General features: G+C 43.7%; 1 long non-coding RNA gene across 2 annotated transcripts in view; it reads left to right on the top strand.

Moving 5' to 3' along the window:
* The window catches only part of LOC129697185 (uncharacterized), a 50,319-nt gene that overhangs the window by 19,214 nt on the left and 3,828 nt on the right, over positions 1-27,277 (top strand). For both annotated transcript variants that reach the window (XR_008723464.1, XR_008723463.1), the window contains exon 2: positions 18,937-18,990. This is a non-coding gene — a long non-coding RNA (uncharacterized LOC129697185). The remainder of the gene's footprint in view (positions 1-18,936; positions 18,991-27,277) is intronic.

Here is a 27,277-nt window from a genome sequence, read left to right as displayed (position 1 = left end):
AAACCTGAGAACATTAAAACAAACTTTCAAAACACACTAAAAATGACAAAAAAAGACGAAAGAACAGACAGACTGTTGGCGAGGCTGTCAATCTTACGGTGTCCCTGGTCGTATGCTAGATAAGGAGCAATTAATATTTCGGGATCTGGGCATATCTGGCATTTATTGGGGGCACATGGTAGAGTGCAGACATACATAGAAAATTGGTTGGCAGACAGTAAACAAAGAGTAGGGTTTAATGGGTCCCTTTCAGAAGAGCAGGCAGTGACTAGTGGGGTACTGCAAGGCTCTGTGCTTGGACTGCAATATATATTAATGATTTAGATGAAGGGATTACAAGTAAAATTAACAAATTTGCAGATGACACAAGTTGGGTTGCAGGGTGAACTGTGAGGAGGATGCTATGAGAATGCAGGGTGAGTGGGCAAATGCACGGCAGATGCAGTTTAATGTGGGTTATCCACTTTGGTGACAAAAACAGGAAGGCAGATTATTATCTAAATGGTGTTAAATTGTGAAAAGGTGAAGTACAACGGGATCTGGGGGTCCTTGTTCATCAGTCAATGAAAGTAAGCATGCAGGTACAGCAGGTAGTGAAGAAAGCAAATGGCATGTTGGCCTTCATAACAAGAGGAGTTGAGTATAGGAGCAAAAAGATCCTTCTGCAGTTGTACAGGGCCCTAGTGAGACCACAACTGGAGTATTGTGTGCAGTTTTGGGCTCCAAATTTGAGGCAGGACATTCCTGCTATTGAAGGAGTGCAGCGTAGGTTCACAAGGTTAATTCCTGGGATGGGCGGGACTGTCATATGCTGAGAGAATGGAGTGGCTGGGCTTGTACGCTCTGGAATTTAGAAGGATGAGAGGGCATCTGATTGAAACATAAGATTATTAAGGGTTTGGACACGCTAGAGGCATGAAACATGTTGGGGAAGTCCAGAATCAGGGGCCACAGTTTAAGAATAATGGGGTAAGCCATTTAGAACTGAGATGAGGAAACACTTTTTCGCACAGAGAGTTGTGAGTCTGTGGAATTCTCTGCCTCAGAGGGCGGCGGAGGCCAGTTCTCTGGATACTTTCAAGAGAGAGTTAAGGGCCGGTCCCACTTTCACGACCTAATTCACAACATTTGTTACTCGTGGACATTTTTCATCAGGCTAGAAAAACGCCCCGACCTACTTGATGCCATGAGTACCTACGACTAGCATCACGACCTACCTACAACCTACCTACGACCTCCTAAGACTTCCTACGACCTCGTGACGACCATGCTGCCAGTATGAGTCAAGGGCAAACTTGTCAGAGGTCGTCAATTAGGTTGTGAAAGTGGGACAGGCCCTTTAGATAAGGCTCTGGAAGATAGCAGTCAGGAGATGTGGAGAGAAGGCGGGAATGGGGTACTGATTGTGGATGATTAGTCATGATCACATTGAATGGCTCGAAGGGCTGAATGGCCTACTCCTGCACCTATTGTGTATTGTCTATTCTTACCCTTAAAGTTTCTTGAACTACTACAGTCTTTCGGGTGCTGTCCGCGTTTTTTATTATTTTTTGTCTGTGTTTTTTATGTAGTTTTTGTTATTTTATGTTGGGGTGTGTGTGTGTGGGGGTGGGGTGGGAGGGGGGGGGAAACTTTTAAATCTCTCCCTGCACTGGAGACCCGACCTTTTCTCGTCGGGTCTCAGCTGTCGTTGGGGCCGCAACGAGGAGCGGTCTCCAACAGGAAGATGCCGGGGACTCAGGTGCCGACTCACCTAACCGTCGCGGAGCTGGCCGAGACCGGAGCGGGTGGAGCGGTGGAGGAGCGTTGCCGCTGCCGCTGCTGCTGCTGCTGCTGAGTCGGAGGCTGCTGCTGCGGGTCTGCGGACGGCGGCACCGGGAGCCCGCGGCTCCCTGGGGGGAGACCGCTTTTCGGGGCTCCTGCAACGGCGACTTCTCCCGCCCGAGTTGCGGGGTCGAAGAGCTCCTGGAGCGGGGCTTAGCACCACTGCCCCGCGCGGCTTGGAATGCGGGACTTTGCGAGCGCACACCGGGGGCTCCAACATCAAGACCCAGTGTGCGACCTCGCACCACCCGGCGTGGCTTTAATGGCCGCGGGACAATCGCCATCGCCAGCCGGGGGCTTTGACTTTGACTCTGACATCGGGGGGGGGAGAGTGCAGTGGAGAGATAAGTTTATTTGGCCTTCCATCACAGCTATGTGATGGATGTTTATGTAAAATGTAATTATGTTGTGTCGGGGGTCTATTTGTGTGTAATGTATGGCTGCAGAAACGGCATTTCATTTGGACCTCCAGGGGTCCAAATGACAATTAAATATACTCTTACTCTTGACTCTTGACTAGTGGGATTTCCAGGATTTCGACCTGGATTTTCAGTGAAGGAATTGCAGTATATTTCTAAGTTAGCCAGAGGTGCAACTAGAAGCAAACCTACAAGTTGTGTTCTTCTGATGCACCTGGAGCACTTGTCCTTTGTGGAAGAGGTTACAAGTTTGAGAGGTGATGTATGAAAAGCTTGGCTGAGCAAATACTGTGTATTTAGTAAATGGTACTCATTGTGACCACTCTGTGCAGGTAGTGGAGGAAATGATTTGTCTGTTAGATGGGGTACCAATCAAGTAGGTCGTGAATTCAGCAGTAAATTAATGCTTTGTTCTGAATGGTGCAGAGTTTTCTGAGTATACTATTGTATGCACTCACACTGCCCACTCATGCTTTGGAGATGATGGAAAGATGTTGGTGGTTTTAGTTTCTCATCTAGCTCTTGACGTGCTCTTTTAGTCATGGTATTTATGTTGCTGGATTAGTTACGTTTCTGATCAGTTACGATCCCAAGAATAATTGTGTTAACATATAATGAGATTTGAGTGCACTGGGCCTGTACTCGCTGGAGCTTAGGAGGATGAGGGGACACCTTATTGTAACTTACTGAATAGTGAAAGGCCTGGATAGAGTGGATAGGAAGAGGATGTTTGCACTAGTGGTAGAGTCTAGGACCAGACGCCATAGCCTCAGAGTAAAAAATCATAACTTTAGAAAGATGAGGAGGAATTTATTTAGTTAGAGGGTGGAAAATCATGGACTTCATTGCCACAGAAGTCTGTGGATGCCATCTATGGATATTTTTAAGGCAGATATTGATAGATTATTGATTAGTGTGGGTGTCGGGGGTTATGGGGAGAAGGGAGAAGAATGGGGTTGAGTGGGAAAGTTAGATCAGCCATTATTGAATGGCAGAGTAGACTTGATGGGCCGAATGGCCTAATTCTGCTCCTATAACTTATGACCTTATGAACCACAAGAATGTTGAAGGTTGGCGATTTGGTGGTGAGGATGCCATTAAATGGTAGCTGTCAAGACTAGTTGATTGGACGGATCTATTGAAGATGTTCATTACAGGTGCACAACCTTTTATCCGAAAGCCTTGGGACCAGACACTTGTCGGATTTCGGACATTTTCGGATTTCAGAATGGAAGATTTTTAGCGTAGATTAGGTAGGTAGCGCGGGCGGCTTGAAAAGTCTGGAGCAGCTGCCTCCTCCCCGGAGACCGGGAGAATCATTGCATAAATGTTAGTCAGTTAGTTTGGAGGGATTTTATGTGGTGGTGGTGGTGTAGGGGTGAAGGGGGAAACTTTAATTCTTAGTCCCCTACCTACCTGGTCGGCGACTCCCAACCTCGCGGATCTGGGGGCTCCGTCCGGCCGCGGGCGGCGCCGGTTGTGGCTCCGACCCCGGCAACTCTACCCCTGGCTGCGAGGCGCTCCAAATCCAGCGCCGCCCGCGGCCGGACGTCCCAGCTCCGAGAATGTCGGGAGTCGGCGGCGTCGCAGCCAAAGATCCTAGAGGAGCTCCGCTATAGGATCTTTGGTCGCAGCGCTGGGATACCAGCGGGGAGCGAGCAATGCCTTACCGGGTCGCCGTGCGGCAAGCTCCGGAGCGCTGTGGCCGCCTTCTTCCAACATTCGCGGAGCGTCGCTGGATTTGGAGCCGCGGAGCTGGGGGCTCCGTCCAGCCGCGGGCGGCGCCGGTTGGAGGTCCGACCCCGGCAATTCTACCCCTGGCTGCGCGGCTCCAAATCCAGCGACGCTCCGCGATGTTGTGTGTCGGCGGCCACAGCGCTCCGGAGCTTGCCGCACGGCGACCTGGTAAGGCATTGCCCGCACCCCGCTGGTATCCCAGCGCTGCGACGTCGCCGACTCCCGACATTCACGGAGCTGGGGCGTCCGGCCGTGGGCCGCGCTGGATTTGGAGCGCCTCGCAGCCAGGGGTAGAGTTGCCGGGGTCGGAGCTACAACCGGCGCCGCCCGCTGCCCCACCAGCCACAGCGCTGCGGAGCTTACTGCACAGCGACCCGGTAAGGCATTGACCGCTCCCCGCCTCTCCGACCAGGTAGGGGACTAAGAATTAAAGTTTACCCCTTCACCCCCCTTCACATAAAAGCCCTCCAAACTAACTGACTAACATTTAAGCAATGATTTACAGATGTTTAAGCGTCTCCCGGTCTCCAGGGAGGAGGCAGCCGCTACAGTAGTACAGACCTGGGTTGACCGTGGGTCGTTTTGGGTCAGGTTTGGCGCCAATCGCGAGCTTTGGTGCGCAGACGACATCTGGAAAAAATGGCCGGTTTTCGGAGCTTTTCGGTTTCTGGAACACCGGATAAAAGGTTGTGCACCTGTATTTAGCTAGCATTCGTGTGGCTCAAATGTTGCTTGCCATTTATCAGCCCCTGCCTAAATATTGTCTAGATTCTGCTGCTTGCAGGCATGGGTTGCTTCATTTATTGCATAGTTGTGATTGGAATTGAACATTATGTAGTCATTAATTTAAGCAATATAATATTGGAGTGATTTTGAAGTAGTTATTTCCAAGATGCCAACCTTGAATTAAGAATAGCATATTACCTTCAGTCCCAAGAAGAAAGATGTTTCAAGTCCCAATTCAGAGACTTCTAGAATGACAGTTGAATGCAGGCTTGAAGGAGTATTGCATTATTAAAAAACTATTCCTGGGATGAGATGATAATGCCTGTCCTCTCAGCTAAATGTAAAAGTTCCTTTGGTGCAATATCCAACATGTGGAGGAGGATTTTCTTCTATGTTCTAACCCATATTTTGTCGCTGAACCAAAAATCTGTGCTGCAGAATATGTTTCATTGTTGTTTGTGCAAACAAACTGAGTGGAAATAGGCTATCAAATTTCATACATGACAACAGTGACCACTTAATTCACGTAAAACACTTTGAAATGACCCTATGTAAAATGGCACCTCATGAAGGCAAGTCCTTCAATTTTTTTGATACATCATTGTGCAACATTTTAAAAAAGTGGGTTGGTTTAGAATCTAAACTCTTTTGTATTGACTCTGATCTCCCAGAGACCATTCTTCCCATTGTGTTCATGCCCATTTTTAAAAGAACAACACAGTAGTTGTTTTCCCTTCACTGATACACTGAATATCCTTGTATCTTTTCATGATATTTTAATGTACTTGTACCACAATTTCAGCATTTCTTCTTGCTCCTTTGAAAGTTTTAACAAATAACTCATCAAGAATATCTAGCAACATGATATAAAGGTCATAGGTGATAGGAGTAGAATTAGGCCATTCGGCCCATCAACTTTGCATTCAATCATGGCTGATCTATCTCTCCCTCAGAACCTCATTCTCCTGCCTTCTCCCCATAACCTCTGACACCTGCGATGATTGCTCACAATATTCCAAATGCAGCCTTATAGAGCCTCAGCCTTACATCCCTGTTTCTGTATATAAGCCCTCTTGAAATAAATGCTAGCATTAAGTTTGCTTTCTTTACAACCGATTCGACCTGCAGATTAACTTTTTCAGAATCCTGCACCAGTCCCTTTGCAATACTGATTTCTGGATTCTCTACCCATTTAGAAAATAGTCTACGCCTTTATTCTTACTACCAAAATGCATGACTCCACACTTTGCTCCACTATGTTCCATCTGCTACATTTCTGCCCACTCTCCAAACCTGTCCAGGTCCTTCTGCAGAATCTCTGCTTTCTCTGCACTACCTGCCCTTCCACCTATTTTCGAATCATCCGCAAACTTGGCCACAAAGCCTTCAATCCCCTCATTGAAATCATTAATATATAACGTGAAGAATAGCGGCCCCAGCACAGAGCCCTGTGGAATTCCACTAGTCTCTGGTAGCCTACCAGAAAAAACCCTTTATTGCCACTCTTTGTCTTCTGCCATCCAGCCAACCTGCGATCCATGCTAGTACCTGCCCTTTGATACCATGGGCTGTCATCTTCCTTAAACTGTGTATATTTATTTTGAATGGCTACCCTTCCAAGCTTCAGAATCAGTATTTCTGGCAAGCCTTTCAATTAATCTCTGACCATTTAAATCCAATTTCAATAAAGCTTTTAATAAAATGAAGGCTCTCCTCAAAGATTAAAGCCTTTACGTGATATGGCACCTCTTCTGTTCTTTAAGTTAGTGTAGTAATGCAATGATTACTTTTTAAGTGGAGACGCTGAGGAACTCCAGTTAGCGCCAATCAAAGGGCAGTGGACAACATGGACAACAGCTACCATTGGTACTTGACAGACAGTGTGATTGTAAGAGCGGAGGAAAAAAAAAAAATCATTTTAAAAGTGGATGTCAGTCAATACAACAAATGAGATTAGTTCTGTTTATTCACTTCCCTTAATAACATAACTCAGTTTGGGTTAAATCTCCGCTTATACACATTTCAAGGCTTATAGGATAGGACATTTTCTATTTTCAATACTTTTGGTGGTAAGTGGGAAGAGGCAAAGAAATAGCAATGTGTGGGAAGTGACTGAGAAGTGAATGGCAATATGTAGGAAGTGACAGTGACAAATGGCAAAGTGTGGGAAGTGACAATGAAAGAAATTCAGTGGCTTCACTATTTTTTTGCTCTTACGATACAGATGCTGCAGACAAAGTTTTTACTTAAAGAACATTCAATTTGTAAGACTTCAGTGAATTTTGGACAATGAATCATCATCGTGACAGCAACAATAAATTGGAAGCGAAGCTTTAAAAAAACCCAACATGTGCTAAAATCATGGATAAAGCTTTCAGTTGGAACAAAAGAGCATAACATAAAAAAATACTTTAAGGCAGATGGTTGTCTGTGAAGTTGTTAGTTTTAGCTGTGCCATACAAAGCAGGGTGATAGTGATACCTTTCACATTTTCTGATCAAGCTTTTTCCTCATTATTCATTAAAGCAATGTGGGCTTCGCAGGATGAGCCAGCGCTTAATTGCAGTTAATGATTATAGCATAGGCTATAGCATGTTAGCCAATTAGAATGTGTAGTAATTATAACATTCATAGTATAAGATCCTGCCCACTGCTTGCCAGTTCGAGTAGCAGTGTGAATATGTGATGACCTGCTGTGTAGTTATGACCTGAACAATAAAGATGCTCGTGTTTCAACCCGTGTGAGTTTGAGCTCTTTACATGGTGTCAGACTGGGTCTGCCCCGCTTCTGTTTAATCGCGATATATTTCATTTACCAGTTTTTATTTTCGTGTTTTTCTGTGATTTTGGAACATGGCTAGCTCTTGTCGAAAGTCTAGCCCGCTTGTGTTTGATTCTGATATCGCCAAGCGATGGAGAATGTTTGAGGAAGATTACTCATGCATGGTTCACTCCAACGATCCCGATGATTTGAAGTCTTCGCTACTGTTGAATTTAACGGGTCCGGAGGCTATGATCCACGCTGACTCGTTTGAATTTGCACCTGCTCAACTGGATGCGAATGGACAGGTACTGGTGCCAGCAGAATCTATAGATAACTCAATGGTGTTACTGAGAAAGTTCAGAGAACTGTGTGACCTGCCATCTAATAGAATCCTTGAGAGGACAAGACAATATTTTGACCGAGTACAACAACCTGATGAACCTGTGGAACGATTCATCAGCGATCTGAGACACATCAGTTTTCGAATCAGGTTTGGTGAAATAACAAATGAGCTTGTTCGAGATAAAATTGTGGGAGGAATGAGTGATCGAAAGCTGCGAGCTGAATATTACGAAATGTAGACCTGACTTTAGATCAGGCTATTCATGCTTGTTGGATGGCTGAGACTGTGGCACCATTGGCTGATTATGATTGCGCAGATGCTAATCAACAACTAAATGTGAATATGGTTAGTTATTCTCCGCATAGATTTTTTAATGCATCCAGCAAGATTCAGAACATGCCTAACACGAGGTGCACAAACCGTAACTATTTCCACCCCAAGGGGCGCCAATTTTGCATAGTTCATGGGAAAGTATGTCATAATTGTAAAAAAAACAAACCACTTTGCTAATTGTTGTCGTTCTAGTGGCATTACAGCTCCTAGGTCAATGCTGCACCTGATTCAACAAGACCAGTCAGAATCAGATTCTCATGAACAAGACGAATCTTCCCATGGGAACGACTCTGATAGCTCAGACACTGTGCCCGCCGTACTTTCCCTAAACCAGCACACCACAGGCAAAGTTATTGATCCTGCTGTGACCATGATGGTCAACAACAAACCACTGATCGCCAAGGTCGATACTGGTACCCGCGTGAACGTCATGTCACTCAAAGTGTTCAACAAGATAAGAACCACTGAGCGTCTGAGAAAAGACTCCTCCACTCTACATGCTTACGGTGGGGAAACTCTTCACTAACTGGGCAAAGCCGATCTTAAATGTACCATAAATGTGGGGGGGAGGGATTGACAAATTGGGAGTATAAAGATGGAGTTGAAGGGGAAGTGGCTACAGGAAAAATTACAAAAGATTCTCGCATTAATGGGAAGGAAAGCTTGAGAATGGGCAACAGAGGAAGGTCAGGGCCAATTGTTAGGGCGGAAGTGAATACGGAGATCAAAGTGCTGTATATGAATGCGTGAAGTACAAGGAATAAAGTGGACGAGCTTGAGGCTCAGTTAGAAATTGGCAAGTATGATGTTGTGGGATTTACAGAGACATGGCTGCAAGAGGGCCAGGGCTGGGAACTGAATATTCAAGGGTATACCTCCTATAGAAAAGACAGGCAGGTGGGCAGAGGGGGTGGGGTTGCCCTGTTGGTGAGGAATTAAATTCAGTGAAACAGGAGGTGTGGAGTCAGTATGGATAGAACTAAGGAATTGTAAGAGTAAAATGACCCTAATGCGACTAATCTACAGGCCCCCAAACAGTAGCCTGGACATAGGGTGCAAGTTGAATTAGGAGTCAAAATTGGCATGTAGTAAAAGTAATGCTGTGGTTGTTATGGGAGATTTTAACATGCAGGTAGACTGGGAAAATCAGGTTGGTACTAGACCCCAAGAAAGGGACTTTGTAGAGTGCCTTCGTGATGGATTCTTTGAACAGCTTGTAATGGAGCCTACCAGGAAGAAGGCAATTCTAGATATAGTGTTATGTAACGAACCGGATTTGATAAAGGACCTCGAGGTTAATGAGCCATTAGGAGGCAGTGACCATAACATGATCAGGTTTAATCTATAATTGGAGAGGGAGAAGAGTAGATCGGAGGTGTCAGTGTTGCAGTTGAAAAAAGGGGACTATGGGGCCATGAGGGAGGAGCTGACCAAAGTTGACTGGAAAGATACACTAGCAGGGATGACAGTGGAATAAAAATAGCAGGTGTTTCTAGGAATAATACAGAAGGTGCAGGATCAGTTCATTCCTAGGAGGAAGAAAGATTTCAAGGGGAGAAAGGGACGACCATGGCTGACAAGGGACGTCAGGAACAGTATAAAAATTAAAGCGAAGAAGTACAACGTAGCAAAGATGAGCGGGAATCAAGAGGATTGGGTAATGTTTAAAGAACAACAGAAGATAACTAAAAAGACAATACGGGGAGAAAAGATGAGGTACGAAGGTAAGCTAGCCAAGAATATAAAGCAGGATAGTAAAAAGTATGTGAAGAGGAAAAAACTATTTAAGACCAAAGTTGGACCCTTGAAGACAGAAAAAGGTGAAATTATTATGGGGAATAAGGAAATGGCAGATGAGTTGAACAGGTACTTTGGATCTGTCTTCACTAAGGAGGACACAAGCAATCTTCCTGATATAGTAGTGGCCAGAGGACCTGGGGTGACAGAGGAACTGAAGGAGATCCACATTAGGCAGGATATGGTGTTGGATAGACTGATGGGACTGAAAGTTGATAAATGCCCAGGGCCTAATGGTCTGCATCCCAGGATACTTAAGGAAGTGGCTCTAGAAATCGTGGATGTATTGGTGATAATTTTCCAATGTTCTATAGACTCAAGATCAGTTCCTGTGGATTGGAGGGTAGCTAATGTTATCCCACTTTTTAAGAAAGGCGGGAGAGAGAAAACAGGGAATTATAGGCTAGTTAGCCTGACATCGGTGGTGGGGAAGATGCTGTAATCAATTATAAAGGATGAGATAGCTGAACATTTGGATAGCAGTAACAGGATCGGTCCGAGTCAGCATGGATTTACAAAGGGGAAATCATGCTTGACTAATCTTCTGGAATTTTTTAAGATGTAACTCGGAAAATGGACAAGGGAGAGCCAGTGGATGTAGTGTACCTGGACTTTCAGAAAGCATTTAATAAGGTCCCACATAGGAGAGTAGTGGGAAAATTAGGGCACATGGTATTGGGGGTAGAATGCTGACATGGATAGAGAAGTGGTTGGCAGATAGGAAACAAAGAGTAGGGATTAACGGGTCCCTTTCAGAATGGCAGACAGTGACTAGTGGGGTACCGCAAGGCTCGGTGCTGGGACCGCAGCTATTTACAATATACATCAAAAGATTTGGATGAAAGGATTCAAAGTAACATTAGCAAATTTGCAGATGACGCAAAGCTGGGTGGCAGTGTGAACTGTGAGGAGTATGCTATGAGAATGCAGGGTGACTTGGATTGGGGTAATGGGCATATGCATGGCAGAAGAAGTTTAATGCGGATAAATGTGAGGTTATCCACTTTGGTAGCAAAATCAGGAAGGTAGATTACTATCTAAATGATATCAATTTGGGGAAAAGGGGAAGTACAACGGGATCTGGGGGTCCTTGTACATCAGTCTATGAAAGTAAGCAAGCAGGTGCAGCAGGCAGTGAAGAAAGCAAATGGCATGTTGGCCTTTATAACAAGAGGAATCGAATATAGGAGCAAAGAGATCCTTCTGCAGTTGTACAGAGCCCTAGTGAGACCACACCTGGAGTATTGTGTGCAGTTTTGGCCCCCTAATTTGAGGAAGGACATTCTTGCTATTGAAGGAGTGCAGCGTAGGTTTACAAGGTTAATTCCCGAGATGGCGGGTATGTCATATGCTGAGAGAATGGAGCAGCTGGGCTTGTACACTCTGGAGTTTAGAAGGATGAGACGGGATCTCATTGAAACATATAAGATTGTTAAGGGCTTGAACACACTAGAGGCAGGAAACATGTTCCCGATGTTGGGGGAGTCCAGAACCAGGGGCCACAGTTTACGAATAAGGAGTAAGCCATTTAGAACGAGACGAGGAAACATTTTTTCTCACAGAGAGTGGTGAGTCTGTGGAATTCTCTGCCTCAGAGGGCGGTGGAGGCAGGTTCTCTGGATGCTTTCAAGAGAGAGCTAGCTAGGGCTCTTAAAAATAGCAGAGTCAGGGGATATGGGGAGAAGGAAGGAACGGGGTACTGATTGGGGATGATCAGCCATGATCACATTGAATGGCGGTGCTGGCTCGAAGGGCTTAATGGCCTACTCCTGCACCTATTGTCTATTGCCTTATGTCTATTGTCATCAATGAACAGACCAAGGACTTGTTACATCGTTCAGCCAAGTTCTGAAACCCTGATAGGCATTGATGCATGCCATGAGCTGTGTTTGGTCTATTTCGGACGTGCTGTTCACAAGCTCTGTTTGACAGAGGGATCACCAAAACAGGTGCTGTCCAACTTTAAAGATTTGTTTGACAACCAACTCGGCAAACTGCCTACAACATACAAGATCATTGTGGACCATGCAGTCACCCCGATCGTACGTGCCCCTCACCGTGTCCCGCATGGTACGCGTGAACAAATACATGATGAACTTAAACGTATTGTGTCCATTGGGGTCCTCACAGAAGTCAGCGAGCCCTCTGATTGGGTTTCTACCATAGTTGTCACTACAAAGAAAGACAAGAAGGAGTTACGCATCTGCATCAATCGTAAAGATTTGAATACCGCAATCAAGCGGCAACACAATCCTATGAGGACCATCGAAGATGTTGCAGCACAAATCGGTAACGCAACGGTCTTCACAATCTTGGATGCCAAAAACCCATCTTGGCAAATCCCGTTAGACCGTGCTTCATCGGCATTAACAACATTCGCCACCCTGTATGGACGTTACCGGTTGCTAAGAATGCCCTTTGGTCTCAACTCTGCCAGTGAAGTCTTCCAGCGTGCAATGGAACAACTGTTTGCAGAATCCCTCTGTGCCATCGTATTTGACACCATTATGGTTTATGGCCGCGATGCCACCGAGCACGACGCAAACCTACGCAAAGTATTGGACCGTGCCAGAGACATCAACTTAAAACTGAACCCACTTAAATGCAAGTTCAGGGTTCCCGAAGTCACGTGTTCACTAGCAACGGACTAAAACCAGATCCATTGAAGACTGCAGCAATCAACGAGCTGCCCGTACCAACTGACGTCATTAGCTTACAACGATTTCTAGGCATGGTTAACTACCTGGGGAAGTTTATCCCCAATCTCAGCGAACTTTCAACCCCCCTACGTCAACTGTGCACCGACTCTGTCTTACTTCAACCTCAACCTGCCGGTTACAATCACCTGCGAGGCATCCCAGTATTGACTAGGCGCTGCATACTTCCAGACCTCTTTCAACGGCGATGTTTTGCCGGTATCCTACGCTTCCAGAACACTAACGGATACCGAACAGCACAATGCCCAGATAGAAAAAGAGCTGCTTGCCGTGGTTTTTGCCTGCTCCAAATTCAAAGACTTCATTTTTGCCACAACCTTCATGGCAGAGACTGATCATCAACCTCTGGTTACCATACTGAGCAAGACAATCCACGCTGCCCCAGCAAGGCTTCAACGCATGATGATGCAGCTTCAATAGTTCGACTTCCGCATTGTCTACAAAAAAGGTAAAGACAAGCAAATTACAGACACTCTATCACGGTCACCACGTGCCACCAGCGTACAACATCCTTATGAACGTGAGGAATTCTCCGTTCTAAAGGTTTCCTTTGTTCCAATTGACCGCCTTCGCCGCCTCGCCGAACACACTGCCATGGATAAAACCTCCCAGCTGCTAACTTCAGTCATTAAAAGCGGCTGGCCAAACAAACAATCCAACACTTTCTGGTACGTGACGAGCTTGTGCTACAGGACGGAGTGATTGTAAAGGTCCATAAGATGGTAGGCGTAAGGAGTACTACGAGGATATCCACGGTGGCCACCCTGGCGTTGAGGCCACCCTACAACGTGCCAGAGAAATTATTTACTGGCCCGGAATGACCAAGTACTTTCGGGAAAAACTGAGTCATGCGCGATCTGTAACAGGCAGGCGCCACACCAGCAAAAACAACCGCTGCTGTCCCAACCGGCTCCACCTCTACCGTGGTCGTCCGTGGTCGTCGATATTTCCGACTGGCATGGGAAGCACCATCTCGTGCTGGTGGACTCGTATTCAAATTGGTTTGAAATTGATTCTTTACCAACCATCTCCTCGGAATCAGTCATCCTGAAACTTCGTCAGCACTTCGCCACGGTTCCAGGGTCCTGGCGCTCCTCCGCTGAATTTTAAAGTGATTGCTGTTCCAGTTGCGCCAGTGCCTGCAGCTGCCAGTCCCCGCGTCGGTCTACGCCCTCACCCCCCCTTGTACCCGGTTCACCGGTACCCCCGCGACGGTCATCCCCTACGGTGTCCCCCCAGAGTCCTGTTTGTTCACCCAGGTGTGCCCTTAACCTTTCCGAGGAAAAGGTTGATGAGGCAGCTCCCTACCGTACGCAGACCGGGCGGGTTAGTAAGCCCCTTGTGAGATACGCCGACTATGTTTAACCTTATTATTCTTAGATGTGGTATTTTGCATTTAACAATTTATTTACTCATCATAGTGATAACACTGTATCTACTTTTCATTTATAGAAGAAGAGATGTAGCATGGGCAATAGCATGTTAGCCAATTAGAATGCTTAGTAATAATAACCCCGCCTAACTGTAACATTAATAGTGTAAGATCCTGCCCACTGCTTGCCAGTTTGAGTAGCAGTGTGAACGTGTGATGACCTGCTGTGTAGTTATGACCTGAACAATAAAGATGCTCGTGTTTCAACCCATGTGAGTTTGAGCTCTTTACAATGATGACTTAAGAACCAAAAACAAAATTTAAGCAAATGATTGGGGTATTTCTCCATTTTGGATTTTGTAAGGAAATGTTGATACAATGCTGTTATATGATTAAAAAAACCATAGAAAATTAATTGTCAATGGTGAAAGGGGTTTAGGGGCTGGAGAATAACAGAGTAATTTCTCTAACATGATTTTCAAAAATAAAGGTATTTTTAATAGCTACGTTTATTTTTATAGCTGCAAGTTAATAATACTAAAGGCTCTATGTAACAAGTTTAATAGAGCATCATTGCACAAGTGTCAATAGAAGCGATTCTTGTCAATTTCCACAGCCATCTGCCCCGAACTCTATTCTTGAGATAACAGTGATTACTGGTGGGAGGTTACATGGAAACAGTTATTTTTCTTTATACTTTTTGTTTCTTTGACAGATTTTTTCTGCTTGTCAATTTCCAAAGTAATTTTTAAGTGTTTCTCCAGTTCTTGATAGAAATTGCATTATAATCAATTCAAACCACATAATACAAAAAGTGTTCCCTACTTCATCAATTGCTTTTAGCCAAAGTACTTGTTACAGCAGATCTGCCAATATCAGACATAGCTGACATTTCCTTAAGTAAGTGCCAGGATTTCCATGAACAGATGCGAAGATGTAAATGTTCCAAAATGGCTGGCAGTTGTTTATCAGCAATTTCCTGTCTACACTATGATGTTGGAGCCCCTTTTGGAGTCCACCAGCAGAATACAAAATTACAGCAATTCCCCAGTATTTATTGCAGGTAATCCAGTTCAGGAACCTTCACCAGATTTAAGCCAGAGTAGGGGGTACTTGCTAGGCAGTAAAGTGTCAGTGTAATTAATACGTTTTTTTTAATGTTTAAGTTTATTTAAATGTTTTATATGTGTTTTGTTTTAGATTTTTAATGGATTGAATAATTATTTACTTGTTTTAATAGTGTTGTAATGTTTTCTCTCATCCCCTCATATCATTTTTTCTTTCATTTTTTTTGTATGGCTTCCTCTTGCCACTCCTTCAGCATTCACATGCGTAACTTTTTCTTGTTCCTTTACACTCTCCTTCTGTCTCACATGGCTTCTTATTGTCTCACAATCTCTCCATTGTTCTTACTGTGCACCTTTACTGATTTACATACATTTTGCAACTTACTTTTTGTTATGGCATGGAGAACATATGAATAGAAAAGATTATTGGGTTCCGAGGTGAATACCAGATCTTGGAACTGGTGAAATGCACAGAAGAAAAGGGGTATTGGATTGACATACTTCATCCACAACTGAAAGGGAGAAATTAAATCTCCCATCCAAATGGCCTAGCTCATGACAGTGCTGCGAATAGGGGTTGTGTGATTAATAGGTGAAGCAAAGAAAATGGTCAGGGACAGCACCACAAGCACAGTGGATGCTTGAAAAGCATCCAAGTGGAAAGCTTGGCTGCTGAGAGAAGACACGGGGTAGTAGGCTGAAGAATAGAACCAAAGCTGAGAAGTACAACCAGAGATTGAGTGTCCAGTGTTGCAAAATGTAGAAAACGTAGAAATTGGCAGCTTATCTTCTGGAATAGTTCATAAGTTATCACCGCTGCAATATTTATTGTGAGTGTATGTATGGAACATATTACAATTTTTGTGCATTTTTAGGTTTGCGTGGGTTTGTTTGATGTGTTGGCTATAAACAAATAGATTCGAGCAAAACTGTTTGATGCAATAATTCTGAAGTTTGAGGTAACTTGAAGAATTGGGAAGTGTGCAAACAACATTGATAAAGGTGAATCAGGACATAATCCTGATGCAAAGGCAAGGAATAATTCCACAGAGTTAGTTATAGATGAGTGCCCTTAAAAGGTGACCATGGAGAATGAAAAGTTGAAATGTCATTATTTTGTAAGGAATGTAAAAACATATTTGAGGAGGAAAATGAGGTAAAGACAAGTATTTCTCTCCATGTAATAAGAATCGTGATTGTGGTCCAGGCAGGAATGGACTGGTGCTGGTGCTTTTCAAGTCTGGGAAGAGATCATCTGAAGGGAGTAGGTGGATTGGACTATGCCATAAGAAACACAAGATTCTTTAGAGAGAAGAATACTCAAAACTGAGGACATTGCATTAAAGCAGTGTTTCTCAACCGGGGTTCCCCGAAACGCTTGGGTTCCGCGAGAGGTCACCAGGGGTTCCGAGAGAAATAGTGATAAATAGGCTAATCATATGTAAATGCATTTTTGTCGTTTTTGTGTTTAATTTCATATTCATAATTTTATTATACATGTACAGCATATTTAGCGATGTCTATTTAGCATATTTAGCGACGTCATATTTGGCGACGCCTATATGGCGCCAGTGTGAAACGGCCTTTAGTGGTCAGTGGACAGGAGCTGTACGTGACGGATTTGTGTATCATCAAGTGACTCACTCGTGTACATACACATGCATGGTCTCCATCAATCCTGTTTGTGCTTCCTGGTGTGCAGGTCCGGTCCCTCATTCACCCACGTTATTTAATAATTTTTACCCATCATTTAGGGATGTTATATGAATTTTAAAACTTTCAGTATGTTTATGTTTATTTTTGTTAATTTATCAAAAGTTTATTTATGTATTTGTTAGTGTATGAAAAGTTTGTGTTGTTTTCTCTCTCTCTTCTCTCTCTCCTCCAAGGCTAGTTCTGTTTGCCTTTATTTGCTTCAGTTTTGAACAAGCAGTTTGATTTCAGTTTTTTTTGCATTGTCAGTTATCAGAAATCAGTTATCAGAAAAATATATTATGTTTGCCTTATGAACTTTAAGTTTATGAAAGAGAGATTAATAAAGATATATAATAATTTTTATGTAGGGGTTCTCTGAAACACTAAAATTATTTCAAGGGTTCTGCAAGGGGAAAAAGGTTGAGAAACGCTGCATTAAAGGTTGTGAATTATGGAGCTGAGGGTTAAATTGAATGACACAATAATACATGGAAAAATGGTTCTGCAGGACATGAAGTTCCTAAAATTGTTGCGGTATTGTGTTCTGTTGTGGCTGTATTTCGGGAACATTCTTTCTCGGAGATCCTCGAGATGTTCAGTTATTTCAAATTCCGTCTCTTCATCCCTTCTGGGCATGCTGCCGCCGGGCCCGACAACCCTCCCCCAACTGCACATGCGCGGATACCAGGCCCGGCAACCCTCCCCCAACTGCGCAGGCATGGCTGACAGGCCAGGCAAGTGGGAGCGCACTGCACAGGGGTGACTGCACAGGCGTGACTGCGATGTTGAAACTTGTCCCATCCACAGTATAAAGTTCACTAAAGTTTAAAATTGTTGCGCTATCGTGTACCGTTTAGCTGTATTTCAGGAACATACATACATACATACATACATACATACATACATACATACATCCATACATACATCCATCCAGACAAGATGAGACTTTCAGTTATATACTAGACGACCAGTGGACCCATTGGGTCCCCGTTGTGATGCCAGAGATCCTGTTTGTGACGCCTGTCAAAATGGCGATTTGTAAATGGCGGAGGGCCCGGCAACCCTCCCTAAACTGTGCACGCGCGGATAGTGGGTAACTGCACAGATGCAGTTGACGGGCCCGGCAAGTGGGAGCTCGGCGGACCTGGGGAGTAGAAAGTTAATTAAAGTTTATAAAGGGAATTACTTTGTTAATTCAAATGAAACTAGTTACTGTGCACCCCAGGCAAATGGTGAGTAAGGCGCCCCTAAAATTGTTGCGCTATCGTGTACTGTTTTGGCTGTTTTTCGAGAACATACATACATACATGCGTACATACATGCATACATACATACATACATACATACAAGATGAGACGTTTAGTTATGTATAGACCAAGTGGAACCCATTGGGCCCCGTTCCCCAACGCAATATTCCACCACTCACCCAAAGATCCCAACTGCGCAGGCACGGCTGACGGGTTCCCGTTATGATGCCAGATCCCGTTGTGACGTAGGTCACGGCAACCCTTCCCCAACTGCGCCTCGCCATCCCTCTTCCTGCCCCTATCCTCCTCCATTCCCCCTCATCCCCCAGCACTCCATCCCCCTCCTCTTAACTTTCCCCCTTCTTTCCCCTCTCCCTCCTCTCCCCACTCCCTCACTCACCTCTCCCTCACTCTCCTTTCCCCTGCCCTCAGTCACTCCCTCCCTCCATAATCCCTCTCCCCTCCTCTCCTTCTCTCCCTGCTCACTCCTCATCTCCCCCCTATCCCACTCCCGCACTCTCCCTCCTCACCTCCCCATTTTCTTCTCCGTCTCCTCCCTCTCCCCTCCCTACCCCCTCCTCCCTCTATCCCCCTGCTCCCCCACTCCTCACCTACCCATACCCCACAATGAAAATCACGTTTTTTTAAAATGAAATCTCCCCTTATCCCACACCCCACAATGAAAATCGCGTTTTTCTTTAAAATAAACTAAATATAATGTTAGCTGTTGATGAAATCAGAAGAATTTGATTAAAACGCATTTGTTTTAAAAATTGTAACTTTTTTAATGTAAATGTGATTCGCGATCGCATTGTGACGTCATTGTGAATGAAAACAGACGAATTTGAATAAAACTGATTTTTTTTTTTTAATCGCAATTTTTTACGTAAATTAGATTCGGGATCCCATTGTGACGCCATTGTGACGTTGAACGCTGCTGATGGGCATGGTAAGTGGAAAAGTGGTTTAAAAGGTGTTTTTTGTAAAGTTTAAAATGTCAATAACTTGTAAAATATAACATCAATCCAAATGAAACTTGTTTCTTTTACATCCCAGGATAATGATGAGTAAGGTGGGCCAAAAATGATAGCGCTATCGCTTACCGTTTTGACGGGGTTTTGGAATATCGCACACATGCATACATACAAACAAACAAGATGAGAGTTTTAGTAATATACTAGACCAAGTGCAGACCCGTTGGGTCTGTTTCCCCTACGATGGCGTTTGCGGGGGGGGGGCTGCGGCCTCACACTCACATTAACCACCCCCCAAACACACAGGTGGGGTGAGAAGAGGGGAGGGACGGGAGAGGAGGAGGAGGAAATGGGACAGAAGGAATAGGAGAGTGGGGTAGGGGGTGAGAGGGGGGATGGGGAGAGAGTGGGGAGGGGGGGTGGGGATGGAGGGGAGGGGAGGGAGGGGGGGGGGGGAGGGGGAAAAGGGGGGATGGAGAGGGAGGGGGAGGGGAGGGGGAAAGAGTGGGGAGGGATGGGTGGAGAGGGAAGGGGGCAGAGGTGTAGGGGGAAGAGGGCGGGGGGGGAGGGGTAGGGGGGTGGGGTAGAGAGTGAAAGGGGGGTGGGAAAGAGAGGGGATGGGGGGAGAGGGAGAGGGAAACATAGGGATGGGGTAGCCAGTCTATCCAGTGAATGAAAGGGGGGTGAACCTTCTGGGCAGAGAGGGATGGGCATTGTGACATCACACGATGGAAGTTCTCAGGGGCTGGGGGGGTAAAGGCAGAAATGGGAAACATAGACAACATAAGATTCTATAAGGACCCCCCCTCAACAGTCTTCTAAATTCTAGCGAGTACAAGCCGAGTCTATCCAGTCTTTCTTCATATGAAAGTCCTGCAATCCCAGGAATCAGTCTGGTTAACCTTCTCTGTACTCCCTCTATGGCAAGAATGTCTTTGGGCATTGGGCATTGTGACATCACACGATGGAACGTTCACCAGGGGCTGGGGCTGGGGCTGGTGCAAAGGCATATGTAAATGGATCCATTCCGATTGAAGCTCTGGCGGAGAGCATTGGGCATGTGACATCACACGGAGACCCGATTAATCAAAAGGCAGAAAGGCGGAGTTTGAACCGTCGCCTCGGCGCGGAGGGAGAACAAAGAGGGAAGGCGGCAGCCACACAGTTTTATAGATAGATAAATAGATAGATAGATAGATAGATAGATAGATAGATAGATAGATAGATAGATAGATACCTTGCTGTGCACAAATTGGTTGGCACATGTCCCCATGCTGACATATTGTTACAATTCAAACCGTGTTGTGACATGCAAATTAAGTGCATGATGTAGTGTAGTCATGTGATTTAGAGAGCGGGAACAGATGCAGAATGAGAAGCCTGTGGAAGCCATTTTATAGTTGGAACTTTTAAAAGGTAAATATGACACAAAGTATTGCCTCCATTCTTTATGTTGAACAAAAACTTCAAGACTGAACAAAACATAACAGTAATGATATTTTGAAAGTCCTCAGTTGACTATTTTGTCATGAAAGGTGTTAACTAAATCATGCAATTCTACTCCTTTAATTGCATATACAGAAAATATACATGGAGAATATTAAGTAGTATAAATAAGCACATTTTGTTAAACTCAAATTGTTGACATTCAATTTTATCTGCATGAAAAACCCAGTGTGTACTAAGATTACAGCTGCATTTTCCACTATAAATAAAAAAATTCAGCACATCACCATTGCTCTATTTGTGAGAAACAAACATACCATTTTATTTCTTGAAACTACCATTCCAGGTTTAAACATAGAAAATAGGTGCAGGAGTAGGCCATTCGGCCCTTCGAGCCTGCACTGCCATTCAATATGATCATGGCTAATCATCCCTCAGTATCCTGTACCTGCTTTCTCTCCATTTTGAAGGTTTCAAGGTCAGTTTATTGTCACATGTACCAATTAAGGTTACCATACAGACATACTGTGAAAAGCAACAAGACACACAGGCAGATAAAATAAAAGTTAACATAAACATCCACCACAGCAGCTCCCCGCATTCTTCACTGTGATGGAAGGTAATAAAGTTCAATCTTCTCCCTCTTTATTCTCTGCGGTCGGGGCTGTCGAATTATTCTGCTAAGTATTTACAAATTTTGTGTTCTCTTTCATCTCTTGACTGTGCTTAAGTGATATTTTCGAAAGTAATGAGGCCTTCAATATGAACTCTGTATATGGGTGCACACACTAAAGCAACCGTGTGATATAATGAGAGACCAGATCATTAAGAAAAAAGGCCTCTTAATTTGTTTTTAGTGCAAACGCAGGATGATTGAAAAAACATCATTCAGCACCAGTGCTGAACTACTGATTACTCTGAAATGGCACCAATAGAAATGTTAAGACATAGCAGGCAAAGGGATAGAAGAGTATCATGCTCTTCAAACATCTTCCAAGATATTCTTTACTCTCCAATTCAATAATGTGCTGCACAAAAGTCAAGAATTACTTACTTGATCCACTCCATTACTTTGAAGCAACACAACACTTTTGTTCTTGTTTGTTCACAATTTTAACTACATTGGTCATGTATTGTAAATTGCTCGTTTCTAAGGTTCCCCCCAGTCTAGTTTCAGTAAAAACACTGAATCAAGCACTTGAAACAACTAATCTTTATTTTAACAAAAGCGCGTTACAGTTCAACTACTGTACCTATCCAACCATGGGTTCGATCCTCGTATCTGCCTGTTCAAGCCCTCCAGGCCTTGATCAGACAGAGACATTCCAGACGTTCACGCAGTCCCAAGCAGTCTCCCAGAAGATTGATGCTGGACCTCGTGGTAGCGGACTTTTATATGTCCTGGGACCTCGAGGGGCCGAACCACATGGGGTTGGTCTCTTAATAACCTAATTACAGATATCGATTAACCCCATACATAACAGACATTTCCCTAACCCAATAATACAACAGATACATTGTATTCAAACTGGACTTCATAAAGGAAGCCAACTTAGAAACATTTACCCTGATCTGCAGGAAACCCAGACAAGGCTCAATATCTCATCCAATCAACACTCGACAATGTTGAACACTGCAACATTATTTATAATTATTTACAAGGTGCATGTCTGGTTTGCAGCCATCTAATCCATTCTATGTATTTTGCACCTAATTGACAGGTTCTGCAGATGTTCCTATTCTTTGCTTGCAAATTGTATCTAAGCTCTAGACTCACTTGCACCACTCCGCAGCTTGTCCCAGCTCTGCAGAGAATAATTCCAAATTGACCAAATCTCCCAGCAGCCCTTTTACCCCATTTTGAAGTCCTAGCCTCTCCAATTTAGCCAGGATTAACATTTCTTCCTTTTTTTAAATCATAAATGATAACTCATCATTTATGATAACCAAAATGGCTCAATAATCAGCTGACCAGATATACATAAGTGTGCTTTACATTTTCCATCTATCAGCAACACAAGATGATGATGTTTCTTCCCAGAATCTTGTCAAGCGTCCCGAGTTTTCATGGGCATAACTTCACAAACTCTGTCTGAGGAGTCTTCACCGCCCGAGTTTTCGTGGGCGGGAATTCCCTCAATCTGTGTTGCTGCTCAGTCTTCCATCACCTTCCACAGTCGAACCTAAAACCTAAGAAACTTGGGACAAAGCAAGTTACCATCATGCACTCATGCTCTCCCATACATTCACTATAGTTCTGCAATACTATCCCTATTCAAACCTATTATATTACCCAATATTAGATCCCTATTCCTATTCTTTTCCCTAATATACTCTTTTTTATTCTCGGATCGACACTAATTAGCCTTCCTCATACTTACGCAATGTTATAAGATGTATATCTGATGAAGGGTAATCATATAAATTTCAGTTGGGTTCAGTCCTGATTTCCCTACAGGCGTGACTCTAATTTAAAGCAAATCATGATAAATGTTCCAATTCAACCAAATTCAGTCTCAGCCTTCAATTTACTGTCAAATTTCGGTGTCCATCTCATCCTTCTCATTCCATAGCATTGGAGCCAATAGTACAATTCCCTTCCAATTCATGTGGAATTCCCAGCTGTTCAAATGTAAACAATCAATTTCCATTGCTATCAATTTAATCATAAATCCAATCAAGAATGCCAAATCCAGGGACCATTTCTATCCACCTTGATAATAGAAGCCACTTTACCATCAAGGATTAAACAATTCAAATCCATCGGGCGAACAATCTTTCCCATCTTTGTCTGCCTTTCTGGGGATGAGATAATAACAATGTCAGTTAATAATCAAACTCCAATTATTCCTAAACCAGATTCCACAAGTCTATCCTAAATCTCTTTTTTTTTTTTAAAAGCCCCTCCAATTCATTACCATAGAATTTCGAGACCGAATCCAAAATTTATAAATTTATGTCTAATAACCATAATTTATACGCAAATTAGGTATTTTACTCCAAACCACAGAGGAATGTTTTTTATTTGGTCAGTCCTTTAAAGTGAGGCTTGTCCCAAAAGTCGTTATAGGTCATTGGTGTTGTTTCTTTCAAAGATGATTAAAGTGTCCTTTACTCTCCTTCCTTTTCTTTCTCCAATAGCTAGGTGATATTAAAGTTGGGCACTAGGGCAGGTCTTCTTCCTCTTTTCTGATGGTAGTTTCGGTTCCTAGGGAGTGGGGATACTGATGCCAATTTGCGCTCTTGGCGAAGATCCGATCGAAGGCGAGGCCTGTATTTTAATACCCCACCAATTTTAATACCAATAACCCTGGGCCACCCCTTGCCCGATGAAGCGCATTTGGCTCTCGTTAAAGCAGCTGCAGTCTGCTAACTACGACCAAAGTTTTGGGCCACTAACCAAGGAAAAGGCCTCTAACACAACCCCAGCAGGGCCTCTAACCCCACCCTGGTTTTATGGGCCTCCAACCCAAAGGCGTGCTAACCACTCCCCCGTGCTTGCTAGACTCTGTTCTAATGATCTTGATTAGACTCTTTCCCAAGCTCGCGAATGATCGATCCACTCTGACTGATGAAGTGCCAAAAATGCGAAAACCGCTCCATGGGCCCGGTTTCTGCACTCGCGATCGAAACAGCTCAACACCCTTGATCACCCTTGTGTTTGGGGTTCTTTTGAGATCCCGGACGAGCCTCCAATGTAAATTACTCATTTCTAAGCTTCCCCCCAGTCTAGTTTCAGTAAAAGCACTGAATCAAGCACTTGAAACAACTAATCTTTGTTTTAACAAAAGCGCGTTACAGTTCAACTCTACCTATCCCACTGCAGGTTTGATCCTTGTAACTGCCTGCTCAAGCCCTCTAGGCCTTGCTCAGTCAGAGACACTCCAGAAGTTCACGCAGTCCCAAGCGCTCTCCCAGAAGAACGATGCTGGACCTTGTGGAAGTGGACTTTTATATGTCCTGGTACCTCCAGGGGCCGGACCACATGGGGGTGGTCTCTTAATAACCCAATTACAGATATCGATTAACCCCATTCATAACAGACATTTCCCTAACCCAATAATACAACAGTTCATACATTGTATTCAAACCAGACTTCGTAAGGAAGCCAACTTAGAAACATTTACCCTGATCTGCAGGAAACCTAGACAAGGTTCAATACCTCATCCAATCAACACTCGGCAAAGTTGAACACTGCAACATTATTTACAATTATTTACAAGGTGTATGTCTCGTTTGCAGCCATCCAATCCATTCTATGCATTTTGCACCTAATTAACAGGGTCTGCAGATGTTCCTATTCTTTGCTTGCAAATTGTATCTAAGCTCTAGACACACCGGCACCTCTCAGCAGCTAGACCCAGCTCTGCAGAGAGCAATTCCAAATTGACTTAATCTCCCAGCAGCCCTGAAGCTTATGCCCCATTTTGAAGTCCTAGCCTCTCCAATTTAGCCAGAATTAACAGTATCCCCAGAATTCAATTTAAAAAGAAAGTTTAGAGTTCCAAATGCTTGTGTGCTAAATCTGAAGGCCCTACAATAGAAAAGTATCATAAATAATTTAGAATGTCCAAAGTTTGCAAAAACATTTTTATTTAAAATTCACTCTGCCCAGTGACAGTGAATTGTAGGTTTCGGAATTTATTCTATGATGTTAGGGATAGGAAATAAGTTAATTAATGGCAGCCAGCTCTAGCTTCCAGGCAGCACTTCAAAAAAGAAACTGACAGTCTGCACTGAATGTGGATAATAGGCAACTATCCATAACAGAACCCAGTGCACGGAAATGCTACTGACACCAAAAATCACATTATCAGTCCCTGTTTGTTCACTGGTCAACAAGCCAGCATTCTATCCTAAGTGAACTGACAGATGGAGTTTGGAAGTGACACTATCTTCCGGATTGGATTCATTACAATTAATGCTCTAGTGAATAATTAATCAGAGCTCACACACAATAATCTTGTAAAATAATTCAACAATGAACCCAAAATGCAATTAGCCTTTTAAAAATAACACAGAATTTGGATTAAGGAACTTTAACATGTTATTTTCAGCATTTATGAAACTGAAACATAATTCGTATAACATCAAACTTACTGGAGGCCTTGAAAGAGTTATTTATCAGACACCAGGCTAATCAACTAAATAAGTCATATAACCTGTCAGGTATTCATTTTTAACAAGGGGAATAATGAATGGTGCATAAACAAAATGAGATAACAGGAAAAATGGTAATATGAAGAATAAATATTTATGACTTTGTGGCGGCACCTGGTGGTAGGCCACGGGCAGAGCGAACCGTCGACTATGGAGGGAGGAGTTAGGTGTCTCAGTGTGGGAGGCGCTGGTCACGGGGTTGATCCTTAAGGGTATTTAAGGTTGGGCAACGCCTTACGTGCCCATTTGAGGAGTAGAGAATAATAATACTGTAATAATAATAAATACGTCTCGTTCACACAACTTTGTGTTCTGCCATTCTTGGCTGGACTCCTGCAAGTCCCAGCTATAACTTCCTAAAATAATTGTCAATACTTATTGCAAATTCCCTTTGCAAATGTTCATAGTCTGGTGTGCAATTGGTGTTTTCTACAAAGCTAGATCTCTGATGATTCTCTGCATTTATTATTTTTATTCTTGCCCTGTAACATGCGCCACTCCACAACTGTTTCGCAATGTTTAATATGGACTGTTATACTGTAAGTATCCTTGTATGATCCACAATTTCAATTACCATGCCATCATTCAATATTATTTTTTTATATTGTTTTAAGATGTAATGCTATTTCTATTTTTCCTACTAAGAGGCCTCCACTGTTATAGGCACTAGCAAGTATTTCTGTACAATGTGGCATCCTTCTCCTGTTTGGAATCATCTCCACATTGAGCTACTTGTTTCTAACTTCAAATCATGAATTAAAATATTCAATAACAAGATCACATCCTTGTGGGACATTGTTCTTTACTTTTCTTCCATCTGTATAACCACCCTTTTATCTCTTTAAAAAAAAACAGTGTTGAAATAACTTAGCGGCTTCGACAATAGACAATAGACAATAGGTGCAGGAGGAGGCCATTTGGCCCTTCGAGCCGGCACCGCCATTCAATGTGATCATGGCTGATCATCCCCAATCAGTACCCCGTTCCTGCCTTCTCCCCATATCCCCTGACTCCGCTATTTTTTAAGAGACCTATCTAGCTCTCTCTTGAAAGCATCCAGAGAACCTGCCTCCACCGGCTTCTTCAACAACTTCTCTTTTGACTCCTCTTAATTTCTTCAAGTTAAAGGTGTAGCTATGGGCACTCACAAGGGCCCTAGCTATGTATGCATGTTTGTTGGATACGTCAAATAGTCCTTGTTCCAAATATACACTGGCAGCATCCCTCACTTATTTCTCCAAGCCATGGATGACTGCATCAGGGCTGCCTCCGGAATAATTTAATAATTTTATCAACTTTACTATTAACATCCACCGTGACGTCAAATTCACTTAGTCTATCGCTGAAATGTCTCTCTTGATCTCTCTTTCTCCTTCGCAAGGAACAGACTAATGACTGACATCTCACAATTATCTTAATTACACCTCCTTCCACCCTGGCTTTCGCAAGGATGCCAACATCTAGTCTCAAATTCTCCATCTCTGCTGCATCTGCTCCCAAGATGAGGTTTTCACTCTCAGACAGCAGAGATGTCCTCTTTCCTTAGTAACAATGGTTTCTACTCTGCTGTGTAGTGGATTCCTCACCCATGTCCCCTCTGTGTCCTGCAGTTTTGCTCTTGTTCCCTCTTGTCCCAGACAGAACAATGATAGAGTT

The sequence above is a fragment of the Leucoraja erinacea genome, chromosome 5 (genome assembly GCF_028641065.1).
Source record: "Leucoraja erinacea ecotype New England chromosome 5, Leri_hhj_1, whole genome shotgun sequence".
Taxonomy (NCBI): Eukaryota; Metazoa; Chordata; class Chondrichthyes; order Rajiformes; family Rajidae; genus Leucoraja; species Leucoraja erinaceus.
This window is presented reverse-complemented; position numbering and strand designations above follow the sequence as displayed.